The sequence below is a fragment of the Triturus cristatus genome, chromosome 5_2 (genome assembly GCF_964204655.1).
Source record: "Triturus cristatus chromosome 5_2, aTriCri1.1, whole genome shotgun sequence".
Taxonomy (NCBI): domain Eukaryota; kingdom Metazoa; phylum Chordata; class Amphibia; order Caudata; family Salamandridae; genus Triturus; species Triturus cristatus.
The window spans coordinates 88,452,762-88,466,545 of record NC_140588.1 but is presented as its reverse complement, the minus strand read 5'-3'; positions in this window follow the sequence as shown (position 1 = coordinate 88,466,545).

Here is a 13,784-nt window from a genome sequence, read left to right as displayed (position 1 = left end):
TGAGGGCCATTGTATTTACCCCTTGACTCATTCCCCTGTCCCTACTTTTTATTGCCGCTGTTGGAGGTCGTACACTCAAAACAAAGACTTTGCTGGGTGCCTGGAGACCTGTCAATCTGCCACAGCAGTGAGGGAAATTATTACAAAATGGTCTGTCTGGAATCCTTGCTTTTATTATTAAAAAGAATGGAGCTTATTGCACAAAAGTATGTGCAGTAAGCATACTCGCCACTTTTTCAGTATTATTGTACTTCCCTAACGTGTAATTTGCAACACAAATGGTTTCCAGTGCCAAACATAACTGGAAAGGGACGTGCAGTGCAGTAAGTAATACATATTTGTCTCTGTTTCCCTTACTGGAGATTTCAGAACACACAGCTCACGTTAGCTATGGCCAATTGGTTTCACAGCTGGGTCTTTTGTATAAGCCTTTGAAAACATTGTCCCAAACGGCCAGAAAAAGCAAAACAAACAGCAGCACGTACACATTTAGAAAAAAAGTATAGAAGGCATGAAAGCCTTTCTTTAAGGACCTGCATTCCCTTGAAAAGAAGGTTTGATACATGACGATGAGTATATATCCACCCTGCATCCCCTTATTTGTTCATGCAGGAGAATGCAATAATGTTAGAATATATTCCCCAAAGTGCATTTTTAAAGATCTAAATGTGTGCACTGAATAAACAGATAAAATGCAGGGAACTTCTTTGTAGCATATGCAGTTTCAAAGAGCAGAATTGTTGTGCACACATCAGTGGAGCAGTAAGAAGTAGATGTCGACAGGAATGTATATTTGGCGGCACCTCCTCTCAAGCAATAGGGGCTGTAAGAAAATTGTTTAGGAATTTTCATGTCAGCAAAACATGACAGAACGCTATTCCAGCTGATGTTGTGAAGTGGCAAACGCAGGCCTTTGAATGCAGAAAGGCTGGCAGTTTGTTACAGCCGCATGAATAATAGAGAAGATAGAACCTTGTCTGAACGCATTCGATGTGCCCTGAAAGTCATTAATTCTGAGGACACACGGAGAATCTGTATTCAGCCTCCCTGAGTTTACCTCTCTGTTGTCTGGCTGACGCTTTGCTGCATCATAGCCACATGTGTTTTGCTGCATGACACTAAAAACAGACATTCAGACGGAGCACAGTGTGGTTGTTTGGCAGTGAAAACAAAACACCCTCGAATGTATTATTGGCAGTGCATGTTTCTAAAAGGGCTGTACTGACGATTTTAGGCCTCATTTATGGGAAATTGATGTAGGGCAGCGCCGCCCTACGACAGTGTGAATGGCCAGGAATGCATTGCATTTATGAAATATGGTCCATTCCTGTCCTTTCCCACTGTGCTGGCACCAATTTGCTATCGATCGCCAATGTAGGCACCTCTGCACCATGTTGCAAGCTTTCCTCTGTTGCAGGCAGTATTGTTTTTTTGCAGAAATGGGCACCTTCCTGCACAAAAACAATTCAGAGAGACGTGTTCCTCTTTCTATGTGTGCTGCAGAATGCACGCAGCACACATAGAAAGAGGAAAGCAGGAGGAGAAATAGTAGTTAGACCTCCTCTGGGGAGGTGTAAGGTTTTGGCACTGCCCCAGGTTTAGGTGAGTAAGTAAATCTGGGGCAGTGTCAAAATCCATGGGTGCTGCATTTGAAAACCCACAGCAATGCCCATGAAACACCTCTTTGGCACAGAGTAAGGCAACGCAGCAACTTGTGCTGCTTTGTCCTACTACGTAACTATGAGGCCATTTAAAGATACTCAGAGTGGCTTTGAGTTACCTCATAGATATGATTGACAAACTTGCACCACCGGAGCATAAATAAAAGTGACGCTAGGCAGCGCAAACCTCATATAAATAAGCCCCTTTGTCTCTCACAGCATGGGTGTTGGAAGTAAACCCTATGATCTTTATCTGCTAAGAAACCACAATGACATCCTAAATTATGTAGAAGTATACTTTTGCAATAATTGTGTAGGCATTTGTGAAGGACAGGACGACCCCACTGCGGACAATGTTTTTAGATTAGGAACATGGCTGTTTATAACGAGAAGGTCTGACCGACAAATGCACATTTTATCCAGGACCTTTAAGCATTCGACTTTGGAATTGCACTCAAAACACAAAGATAAAGAATTCTTCCCACAAACCCTAAAGACAACCCATCTTCATTCGCTTTGAACCACACCCCTCTAAGATTTACCAGCCTTCCACAGCTACACCCCCTCCCCTTATCATTCTGACCTAATAGTCTTCCTTTCTATCCAAGCAGCACGAGAAGGTAAACAGTCCATAGATCAACACATATCATTTTATACCAAACATAGTCATTCACATAGTAAATTCATTGGGTTCTGCATGGGTCATTTTGGATATGCCTTTGTGAATACTATCCTGGTTCGTACCATTATATTACTTGGCAGGCATTATGTTGGACTAGGGTGACCATCTCCTTTCAGGTCACTATGGACCCTGTTTCCAGTCCTAGACATTTGTGTGATGACATAATACAATCTGGGGTTGTGCACCTGGTTGGCGCCCATTGAACTAATTAAACTGAGACACCTGAAAACAGTAGTTTGTAGGAGAATAGCACTTGAATGGAGACAGTGTCCATAATGACCTGGAGTGAGGTAGCTGGCCTGTATTGGATTGCTTACCATAACAGGATTGCAATCTTGCCATTTCTACACCATTCAAAATATTTTATGTTTGTAAGAAAGCACATGCTTGATGTGTGTGTTTTTAAACACATAATATCACTTTATGTTCTCAATATGCTGGGTCACATCAACAGCATGCCAATATGTTCCTTTATTGTAACAGTATATGTAAACTAAATACTGGCACATATACATGACACAATGGAGTGTGCACAAGGTATGCTATTGGTTTGCCTTCGGTGTTATTTGCATGCATGCCCTACAGATGTGCATAAATAACCCATTGATCCATATGTACAGGTTAATAGTTTAAATGTGTAATATTTTTGTTTGCACTCATAATGCAATGATTGCGTGAAAAGCACCCTGGTTTGTATGTGTGTTGTACTCTGATTTACGCGGCTAAAACAATAGTCCACAATATTATTATTCTGGTTGATATCCATAGCTTCTTATTTCACTTTTGCAATATACAGGGGTATACATGTAATACGCTGGTTTAAAAGCGCAACCTATTGGTTTGAAAGCTTGACATGACGTTTTTCATGCATGTACTAGTCCCAAAGCATAACCTGTTAGTTTGAATGTATAACATACTGATCTGTATGCATAATGTGCTGGTAGAATACATAATCGTATGATTTTCATGGCTAATAATGGATCACGCTTCTCATGTCTTAAGGAGGAGAGGAGTTAGCCGAACGGCTAGGGCGGTCAATTTTAATCTGGGGAACTGGGTTCGAGTCTTGGCAATTACGCTGAACATCCTGTGATTCTGGGCAAAACACTTAATTTCCCTGTACCTAACAAAAATGAATGTGTCCTCATGTAAATGTAACTGGTGCTTTGTAAAGCGCTCTGATACCTGATTCGAGTCAAGTTAGCGCTATATAAAACTCTGTAAAAATAAAAATGTCTTAGGATAGACGCCCTGAAACCTGCGAAACACTCACTGATAGCCCTCAGAAGTATGGTTCTAGGATGTTTTACTAATGTAGTTTGTTGTCAAGTAAAAGATTAGGATTTATATTTTAAACCTTTTCGGTTTACAGATTTGAAGCATGTTTTAGCAGATTGCAAAATAGTTAGCTTTTAAACATCATTTCAAAATATCAACTGCATGTTCCACTAATTTTCAGCAGTACTCAATCCAGGGGATGAAAAGTGTTTTAATGTAATTTTCCGATAGTTCACATATTAAAAATATTAATAAAATTCAAATAGCTTAGCTTACCACCGTTTCTTCTTAGTGCTTCCAAAACTAGCACTTAATTTTGAAGCAGATTTCATATCTTTCAGTTAGGTCAGCATTTTTTAGGATAGCCCTTTCTATCTGTTCCTTGTTAGATCCTACAATCATTCCCCTTTACTTTATTCCATTAGTTTTTACAGTATCTCTCGTATTTGCTCCCCAGTCTCCTAGATTCTGTTTCTTGGTTTGTGTGCCCTTTCTCCTTGTCTCTCCTTTGCAGTTTCTAATTCTCTTGCAATTTCAAGTCTCTTCCTTGCTACAGTTCTTTACCGCTGCTAACCAGTGCTAAAGCACATGTGCTCTCTCCTTCAAAGATGTTGAAATTGCCTTACACCCAATTGCCACATTTAATTGACTTGTAAATCTCTAGTAAAGTTGTACTACATTTACCCAGGGGCAGCAAATTAAATAATACTACTTAAGTAGCCCTTTAAACATGCCTCAGGCCTCTCATTGAAGCCTGTATGAGCAGTTAAACTCCAATTTCAACCTGGCAAATTAAACCTTTTGTCAGGCCTAAACCTTACTTTTTAATACATGTGAGGCCCCCATAGGGCAGGCCCAAAACAGACTATAGAGCAGGGTACTGTGTATTTAAAAAGTTGGACTTGTACTTCTAAATTTTTCATGTCCTGGTAGTGGAAAACTCCAAGGTCTACTGCTACCATAGGATAACATTGGGTTCCCTAATTACATGTAATGAGTAGTAAGTTTCAATTGAGAGCAAAGAGTAATGTCGAGTTTGGTGTCTATGAATTTTAAAACGCTCTTTAATGATAAAGTCAGATTTTGAGTCACAATTCTCAAAATGGCACTTTGACAAAGTTGCCATTTTGTTGTCGCAACCTTTTGGTGCCTGCCGTCTGTATCCTGGGTCACATGAATACGTCTAGCTGGCAGTTGGTCTTTGAGTATTGCTCCCAGACAGTGAGACAAAGGGGAATAGGTGTAGGCAGGATGAGCCATCACTGACATGATGAGGGTGAGTAGCTGTTGCCTACCACACTTGCACATCACAAAGGCTCTGCCTAAGCATATTCACAAAGTGTGTGACACTAGTCTTTAGTAAACCCAGTCAAGCTGGGGCCAGGACAGGGAGATACAAAATTCACAGCACCTCTGGAGTGGAAACCACCAGAACCTTTGACTTCAAAATGGCCACCAGGTATAAATATTGGACATTCATACCCAACTTTTCAGTACACCTCTAAACCTGTGAAGACTCAAAAAACTGCTCTGCTGCCCTGCAAGAAGTACAGCTACAAATATGCTGCCCTGGTGTCTGAGTAAAAGGAATGGACCTGCATTTTTATCCCAGGACTACTAGAGTGACTCCCAGGTCTAGTTGGGTGGCCTCTTGATCAGAACCTCAAGGACAGAAAAGTCTCCAATCAACTTGAACCCAGCACCTGGACTTTACTTGCTGTAAGTCTTGCCCAAAAAGTGGTGCCACCCCAGACCTGGACCCTTGTATGTGGGTCTGAAGGTGCTCTGCCAGCCCAGCTGTGTCCCTGTGAGCAAAACAGATGCAGCACGCTGTATCTCCTCGCTGCCACATTGAAACTGCTGCAGTGCAACACATCCCCAACTCCAGACCTCGCATCGCAGCACGCAGGCTACTCGGATCTCCCACTGCATGGAGCATCCTTGATGCATCCCTTCGTATTGCAAGCTCCTCTTCAATGGCATCCTTGATGATGACAAAGGACTCCACATCGCAGCCCTGCAGCTCCGCAGCACCTCAGCAGTGCAGAGCATCCTCTAAGCAGGATCTCTCAACACTCCTCAAACCAGGATTTAAGGTACTTTGTTCAGCAGGCCTAACTGGGTCCCTGTATCCAGCCCATGCGCCATTGCAATCGGCCTGAACTTGTGACTTTGTACTGGTCTGCCTCAGCCAGATAATCACAGTTGGTGTTTTGTGCTTTTAGGCACCATTTTCACTTAAAACTTTAATTTAGCATATATCCAGTTCTACTGGCTGGACTTCTGTCATTTTGATCTCAAATAATTAATTCAATTTAACCTTTTTTTTCTAAATTGGTGTAGGATTTTTCTTGCCTTGTGTTTCCACTTTTTTTCAATGTTTGAAGTGCTGCATATTTACTCATTGCCTCTAAGTTAAGCCTAAGATAAGGAGCAACCTCTCCCCGACCCAAGGATGAGAAGTCTTAGCGTAATCTTTGACCTTGTTATTTAGCCCATAGATAAGTGGATCTGATTCTCCCATTTTATACATCTCTTGTCCAGTAGGTTTTTTTCCATCACATGAGTGATGCGCAGTTATCGGGAAATCCCACTGTACACATTGCAACAGTGAAATTGACTGAACGACCCCCCCTAACAACGGAGTGAGGTTTTCCCTCTTAGCAAAAATTACCCCAGACTTTCCATTCCACCTTGCACCCACTCGGCCCGAAGAAGGAAAACACACTGGACATTAGAGAAGTTAAAAATATGTGAACAGCTCCCTTGGGAGCGTCACAAACTGTCAACCATGGTAAAAATTACCCCAGGAGCTTCACCACCTGTTTGGTGCAGTTACTGCCATGAATGACCCTCTGGGGATGGGTAAGTCACAGTCACCAGTATAAAATGAAGTGAGAGGAGTTGCTCAGCATGTCTAGTCTGTTTTACACTCGCAACAAAGATGCTCAGCCTTTTCACTTTCACAGGGTGCCAATAGGTTTAAATATAGCTCTAATATACACCATCACTTTTGAAAGTCATTGTGTGCAATGAAAATCAATTCTGCTAGGGCTTTATGGTCCATTTGAAATTCCCAAACATGATTCTCACTGGAAACAGTGACCTGTACAAAGCCTAATTTTACATTGTCTCAGTTCTTCCCCGGCCCAGGCGGCATATCAGCCATTACCTATCAATCATCCCAGCCCATGGGATTGTAAAGTTAAAAAGCAGGTGTTTTGCCACTTTTCAGAGACAAGAAAGGTACATGGTTACATAATACCTGGCACACAGGCAAAGGAACTGCTGGAAATTGGATACTCTCCCCTTTTCGAAATTGTGGGAGCAGTTGTTTTTTCTGGGAGCTATGTATATCCATGTCCAATAAGTATAGACATTCTAATTTTCACATCACAAAGGAAAAAACATGTTTCGAATATCTTCAAAACATAGATGCAGTTTTCGCCTGTTGAACTTAATTTGGCCAGAAAAACACGTGGTCTAACTTTTGCACAGTGATGCAAACAGCCTTAGCTATCATTTCAGCATACTGAGCACCGGGAAGAAGAGATTGACATGTTACTTTTAGTGTTGCATTAGGAGCTCATGTGCCCGCTAAGGCATTATTTTGCATCCAGTAGCAGCTCCTGGAGGGAGTGCTGCTGGGTGGTGTCGCAGGGCAGGGGAGGGGCAGGGTGGGGTGTAGTAAAGTCCGGATTATGGCCGAACGGAGGTAAGTATACAAATAAATAAAATAAATTTCATTGCGCGCGCTGCATCGCATTTGGCGATGCATTGCATGCAACGAAATTCGTTTTATTTATTTATTTGCATACGTACCTCCATTCGGCCATAATCCGGAGTTTACTACCCCTCCCCCGCCCTGCATCACCGCCCGGCAGCACTCCCTCCAGGAGCCGCTACTGTTTGCATCCCCTTTCCGATGAATGAGACTAGAATGGGAGAGAATTTTCCCTGAGTGGGTACCCTAGTTCAGCGGTAAATAGCCTTTACAACGAAGTCGGAACCCTACATGCCTTTACCATGCAGGCTTTACCACGCATGCGACACTACCACGCAAGTCTTTACCACGCAAATGTTTGCAACAAATATGCCCTTACCACACCTGCCGTTACAACAAATTTCGTTGTAAAGGCATGAATGTTAAAGGCATATTCGATGTTAAAGTTTGAAAGGTAAGTATATGTAAGTATTAAGGGCCAGATGTACGACCGTTTTCAGTGGTCGCAAATAGAGAATCGGGCCATTTGCAACTGCTAAAACAGCTTTTTGCATGTACTAACCCTATTTTGCTGGTCGATGTTAGAAAGGGGCTAACCAATGGTGTCCCTTCATAAGAGCGATTCGCAGGGGCATGTATAAATGTTTTGCGACTGGAATGTAGTCACAAAAAATACATATTTTACTGACTCCGCAAAGTTGGTGGCAACCCATTCGCAAATGGGATGGGGTCCTCAAGGGACCATGTCCTCTTTGTGAATGTGATCGTCAAGATTATGAAAGAGCAGGCAGTGATCCCACGGACCAGGTAGCTTTTAATTTTCATTTTTGAAATGCATCCCATTTTCCTTTAAGGAAAATGGGTAGTGTTTCAGTAAAAAAAGCTTTATTTAAAAAGCAATCATAGATATGTGGTCTGCTGACCCCAGCAGGCCACCATCCCTATGATTACAGGCCATTAACAATGGTTTGCAAATTGGACATACCTCATGAATATTATTGAGTATGTTTTTTGCGACCCCATTGGGAATCGTTAAATGTGTTTGAGACACATTAGTACATCGCATTTTGCAAGTGCCTAATTACGAATTGCAAAAAATCACAATTAGACACTCGCAAAATGAAATGGTCCTACATCTAGCCCTTAGTGTTTTAAGTATTAAGTGTTGTAGGGGGTTTAGGGTGGGTAAGAGTATATGGATTTTTAGGTTGTAGGAATTTTTAGTGCTTAGAGTGGGTGTGGGTTTTTGGGTGGTAAGGGAATTGTTAGGGTATAGGATGTGTTTGGGTTTTTGGGTGGTAAAGGTATTTTTCAGGTTTGGGGTTGCTTTGAGTTTTCGGGTGATAAGGACATTTTTAGGTTTTAGGGTGTGTTTGGGGTTTTGGGGGTAAGGGAATTTTTAGGCTTTAGGGTGGGATTGGGGTTTTGGGTGGTAAGGGTATTTTTAGGATTTAGGGTGGGTTTGGGTTTGTGGAAGGTAAGTAAATGTTTAGGTTTTAGGGTGGGTATGCTTTTTTGGGTGTCATGGGTAATTTGAAGGTTTAGGGTGGGTATGGGTTTTTGGGTAGCAGGGGATTTGGGGGTTTTAGGTGGGTATGGATGTTGGGATGGCAAGGATATTTTTAGGATTTAGGGGGCTATGGGTTTTTGGGTGGTAAGGGGTGTTTAGGGTGGGTATGGGTTTTAGGATGGCAAGGCTGTATTCTTGTGTATGTATATATATTTCTTATATATCTATATTTAAAAACATATATATTTTTTTATATACATATTTTTAATATATATGAGTATGAATATTTATATATAAATATATATAGTTAAAAAATATATATAATATATATATTGGGGAAATACTCAACTTTTAAGGTTTTATTAAGTATATGCCTTAGCAAACATGCATTTACAACACATTTTAGGTGTTAAAGGCATGCGTGGTAAAGGCATATGTATGGTAAAAGTTTGCATGTTAAAAACTTGCGTGGTAGTGTTGCAATCACTGTAATGACCGCGTTGTAAAGCCATGAGTGCTAATTGCTTGCGTGGCTCCGTCATACATCCTGTTCAGGTGCATCGTTGGGAATCTGTTGATTGTCCTTAAACGATACCTGTTGTCAGAGATTATTTAAGCTGAGGGCAGAACCACTTTAGATAGGACCTGTGCAACCAGGGGAGGCTCTGAGAGGGCAGACATTACACACTAGCATTTGGAGCTCCTAGTATATTTCCATGTAGCTAGGGTGTTTAATCATGTAAAAGGTGGGTGAATAATAAAAAAAAAAAAAATAGCTAAGCATGCCTAACACAGTTTTACTAAAACATTTTACTAAGCTCACCTATAAGGATAACATGAACTCAATCATGACTAGAGGAACCTGATTATAAAGCATGTCATTCTTTATAGAGAAATCTCCTGATGGGGTTTTCAATTAATAACAGCTGTAGATATGCACTGTATGTCACTAAATGAACTCAGACAGATCTACCATTTGTGTTGCCTCATTATTGTCCAAATCATTTTAGTGCCTAAATCAGTCTTCTAAGAAACAGCTGCTTTTCGACCACTTCAACCAAAGTGCTTCACGATGAAATGCCCATTGGTCACATCTATTTTGAGTAAGCCTCTGAACCACTCTATGGGTCTCCATGAGAAAAACAACGTTTTACCTTAACAACTGTATTTGGCTCCCAGCTCTGCGACATCCTTTGTACTGACCTTCAAAATTGTAGCACTGCCACCTACTCTATCACTTTTCCCATTTCTGAAATCAATGTTTTGCACACCCTATGTTAGACCCATTGCTGAAGATGTGCAATTTGAAGTTTCCTGGCCAGAGTTTTTCCTTGTTTATCAATCAAAGATGTACTTGATTTGTTTCTTCGCACCACACACCTCAACTTGTTGTTCCTTTAGTTTGCTCACCTCTATGAACAAAATTGCATTTATATATGGACACCTTTATAGCTCCTATATGCTATAAAATGAGAGATTCCCGGAGGCAAAGCGTGTGCATGCAAAAAAAAAAAAGAAAATCAGCCCCTTTCATATGTTCGGCCTAGTCGCTCAGAAGGCAAAAAAATACTTACTGTCCTGGAAGGCTGAAAAAAATATTAATTTAAAGCATTTTTTGTTGGGCCACCCCTTGCTGTATATGAAAGTGTCTCATAGGGTACTAGGATTATGAGGAACAAAGCTGAGACTTCAGTGATTCGACGGGGAGACAGAGAGGACGCCTCCAGGAAGAACGGCTGAAGTCAGACAAAAGTCTAAGTAGGTCCTTCCACCTCAGCCCTCCCATGGAGCGAGTCGTTTAAAGTACAGGAGTCACTTACTTTGGTAATAAACCAATAGGGGTAATTCTTTAAATTTTTAGACCACACCCCCTTCCCCACACTAGAGGCAGGCTCTCCCTTCTTGACACTGGGTGTAAGAAGGTGAGTCTGTAGGTAGTATCCTCCCCCTTTTTGGTCCTGGAGAATGTTACGTACCCTTCGGGGACACATCAGCAGAAACATGTCGACCGTATTTCACACGGTGAAGGGAGAATAATGTCCCAATTCACCGTTCACTTCTTTTAATCACCATACATTTACCGCCAGAATAAACATAGAATATGGACAAGTGTAATGGTTTTTAACTCACTTATCACTCCCTCACGGCCATTACTTAGCTTTAAAAGTGCATCCTGTCTCCAGGTGCATGCCCGCCCCCATCAAACCAAGTTTTTAGAGGGCGAGGACAGCCAATGATGAAGCATGACACCGGGCTGTGTGGGAGGCCAGTCCGTACATTTTTATGAGATGCCCCCATTCGCATTGCATCTCTTCCGAACTCTGTAGATGACTGTAAGAATATACTCTAGGGGCAGCCCATTTTTGTGTAATCATTGTAAAAATGCACCCGGATTGCTTATTGAGGTTTTTGCATCAACCCAAACACCTACCAGAGGACCTCCAGGCACCTGCATTTCATGTCATACTGGGCAGTTGGAGTTGCTGAGAAGAGCTCCAGCGAACACAACATGGCTCCAATCCATGCACCCGTAGTGTCAGCTAGCCGAGGCCTAGTGCACACAACTACCAACTAGGTTTACCAGTCCTACATTCCCGCCCAGTAACTCTGAGCAGTGCTATAACCAAACTGCCCCCCCTCCCCGGAAAACATGTACCTGTAGTGTCAGATAACCGAGGCCTTGTGCACACACAACTATCAACTGGGGCTACCAGTCCTACATTCCCCCCCAGTAACTCTGAGCAGTGCTATAACCAAACTGCCCCCCCAACCGGAAAACATGTACCCGTAGTGTCAGCTAGCCGAGGCCTGGTGCACACAACTGCCAACTAGGGTTACCAGTCCTACATTCCCTCCCAGTAACTCTGAGCAGTGCTATAACCAAACTGCCCCCCCCCCCGGAAAACATGTACCCGTAGTGTCAGATAGCCGAGGCCTTGTGCACACAACTATCAACTGGGGCTACCAGTCCTACATTCCCTCCCAGTAACTCTGAGCAGTGCTATAACCAAACTGCCCCCCCACCGGAAAACATGTTCCCCCAGTAGTGTCAGCTAGCCGAGGCCTGGTGCACACAACTACCAACTTGGGTTACCAGTCCTACATTCCCTCCCAGTAACTCTGAGCAGTGCTATAACCAAACTGCCCCCCCCCCTCGGAAAACGTCCTGATCCTGTCTATGTTGTATGCCGTTTCAAATTCGTGTGAGTGTGCCAGACCCCTTTTGGGGGAGGTGGAAACCATCAAAGAGCAGAGAGGAGCTACTTGGCCCCAACTGTGTTGGCTGGTATTGTAAGCCAATTGTGTTCCATGGCCCATCGTAATATGGCTCTGTAAACTTGGCCAAGTACACCTTTCTGCAACTGACTGAGTATAGTTATTGTGAACAGTCCACAGCATCTCAAGGAGGTAGTGTAGTAAGTAGGTAGATATTCAGAACTCAAACTATATTGTAATGTATATGTAAAGCACAATGCTTGTCTTTTTATGAAAAAGATAAGTATTTTAATCACTCAAGAATGCGTACATTGCATAGAGAGTAATAGAATATACAGGGTTGCACTACGGCAGTTGACGGTGTTCTCTACTGCGTAGAAAGTTCACAGTCAATTTCTCTCAGGCATATGGTATCACCTATGGGGTGTAAACTCAGAATTACAAAGCACACAGGTTCTAGTGGACGGGGCACCGGGTGAGCGGGCTCACTTAACAGATTTATTCGCCTAACCCTGCTTCCTTCTCTTTGCGGTCAGCCAAATAGTATGGCGGCGGCTTCACAAAGCGGCCTCCCGAAGTTTGCTCCACTGGGGGAAAGTCCTTTATCTTTTGGTCTAGGGTGCTGGGGTCATCGCTGAAGAACAACAAAGGTGGAGTCAGCACAGGATGTCTGCGCCTTTCTCAGCGTCAGTCTCAGAATCAGAAATTCTTTAATTTGCGATTCACCATTCTCATTGGTAAGTTGAATAGAACGTTTTCTCAGTCAGACTCGACATTTGGACTGAAAGACTGGAGGAGCCTGGGCAGTTCAAGGGTTTTCTCAGCAATCTCTGCAGAAACCAGGCAATGTCCTCTCGCCTGCTTGTAAATGGCTATCACCGATACCAGTCCTAGAATACTACCTATGCTTGTGTTCTCATGAGGGATGAATTAAATTAATTTTTAATATAACCAGGAAATAACTCAATCCATTTAATTACCTCTCTATTTCAATTTCCAATCATTATTTTCATTTATCCAAGTGTCTTATTTCGCACATGCACTATAGTTCGTCTGGCATGTATTCCCTTAAATCATTACAATGATACTTATTGTGTTCTTTTGTCAGTATAAAAATGATTTAAAAAAATAATTATATTTCTCTATTGAAAGAGTCCTTGAAATTAATTCAAAGGCCAGGGCACAGAGCCTTCATTCAATTTATTGAGAACTGAATATGTTTTAACTTAAAGGAAAGAAACGTCTTTTCTACAATTTTTTGCTTTTGGCATTTCCTTTATTACTACTTTTTTCAAGTGGACTTCTCAAGTGAGATAGTGACGCATTTGGCCTTTTGCCACTTACGGCCTCCTCAGGACAATTATCAAGGACTTCTGTGTGTTCACCTCAGCGTGGTTTATATTTCTTATACTGAGATTCCATTGTTACATTTTGTGTGTTCTGTACTACACAGAAAGATGGCCACACAGATGTTATCTCTTCCCTGTGGCGTTATTCACAACCTCCATAAAAGAGTACGCCGCCCTCTGCCACAAAAATATATATGCTCTTGAAAACCTTATTTGTCAGATCAAACACCCACATTGGTCGCACATCTGTGTACAGGTTTTCAAGCACATATTCCTGAGATAGCGGACAGAACTACCTTGAGTGGGTCTGTAGGGACTGTACTTAACATTGAACAGGTAAAAATACCTTTTTAGATACTGATTA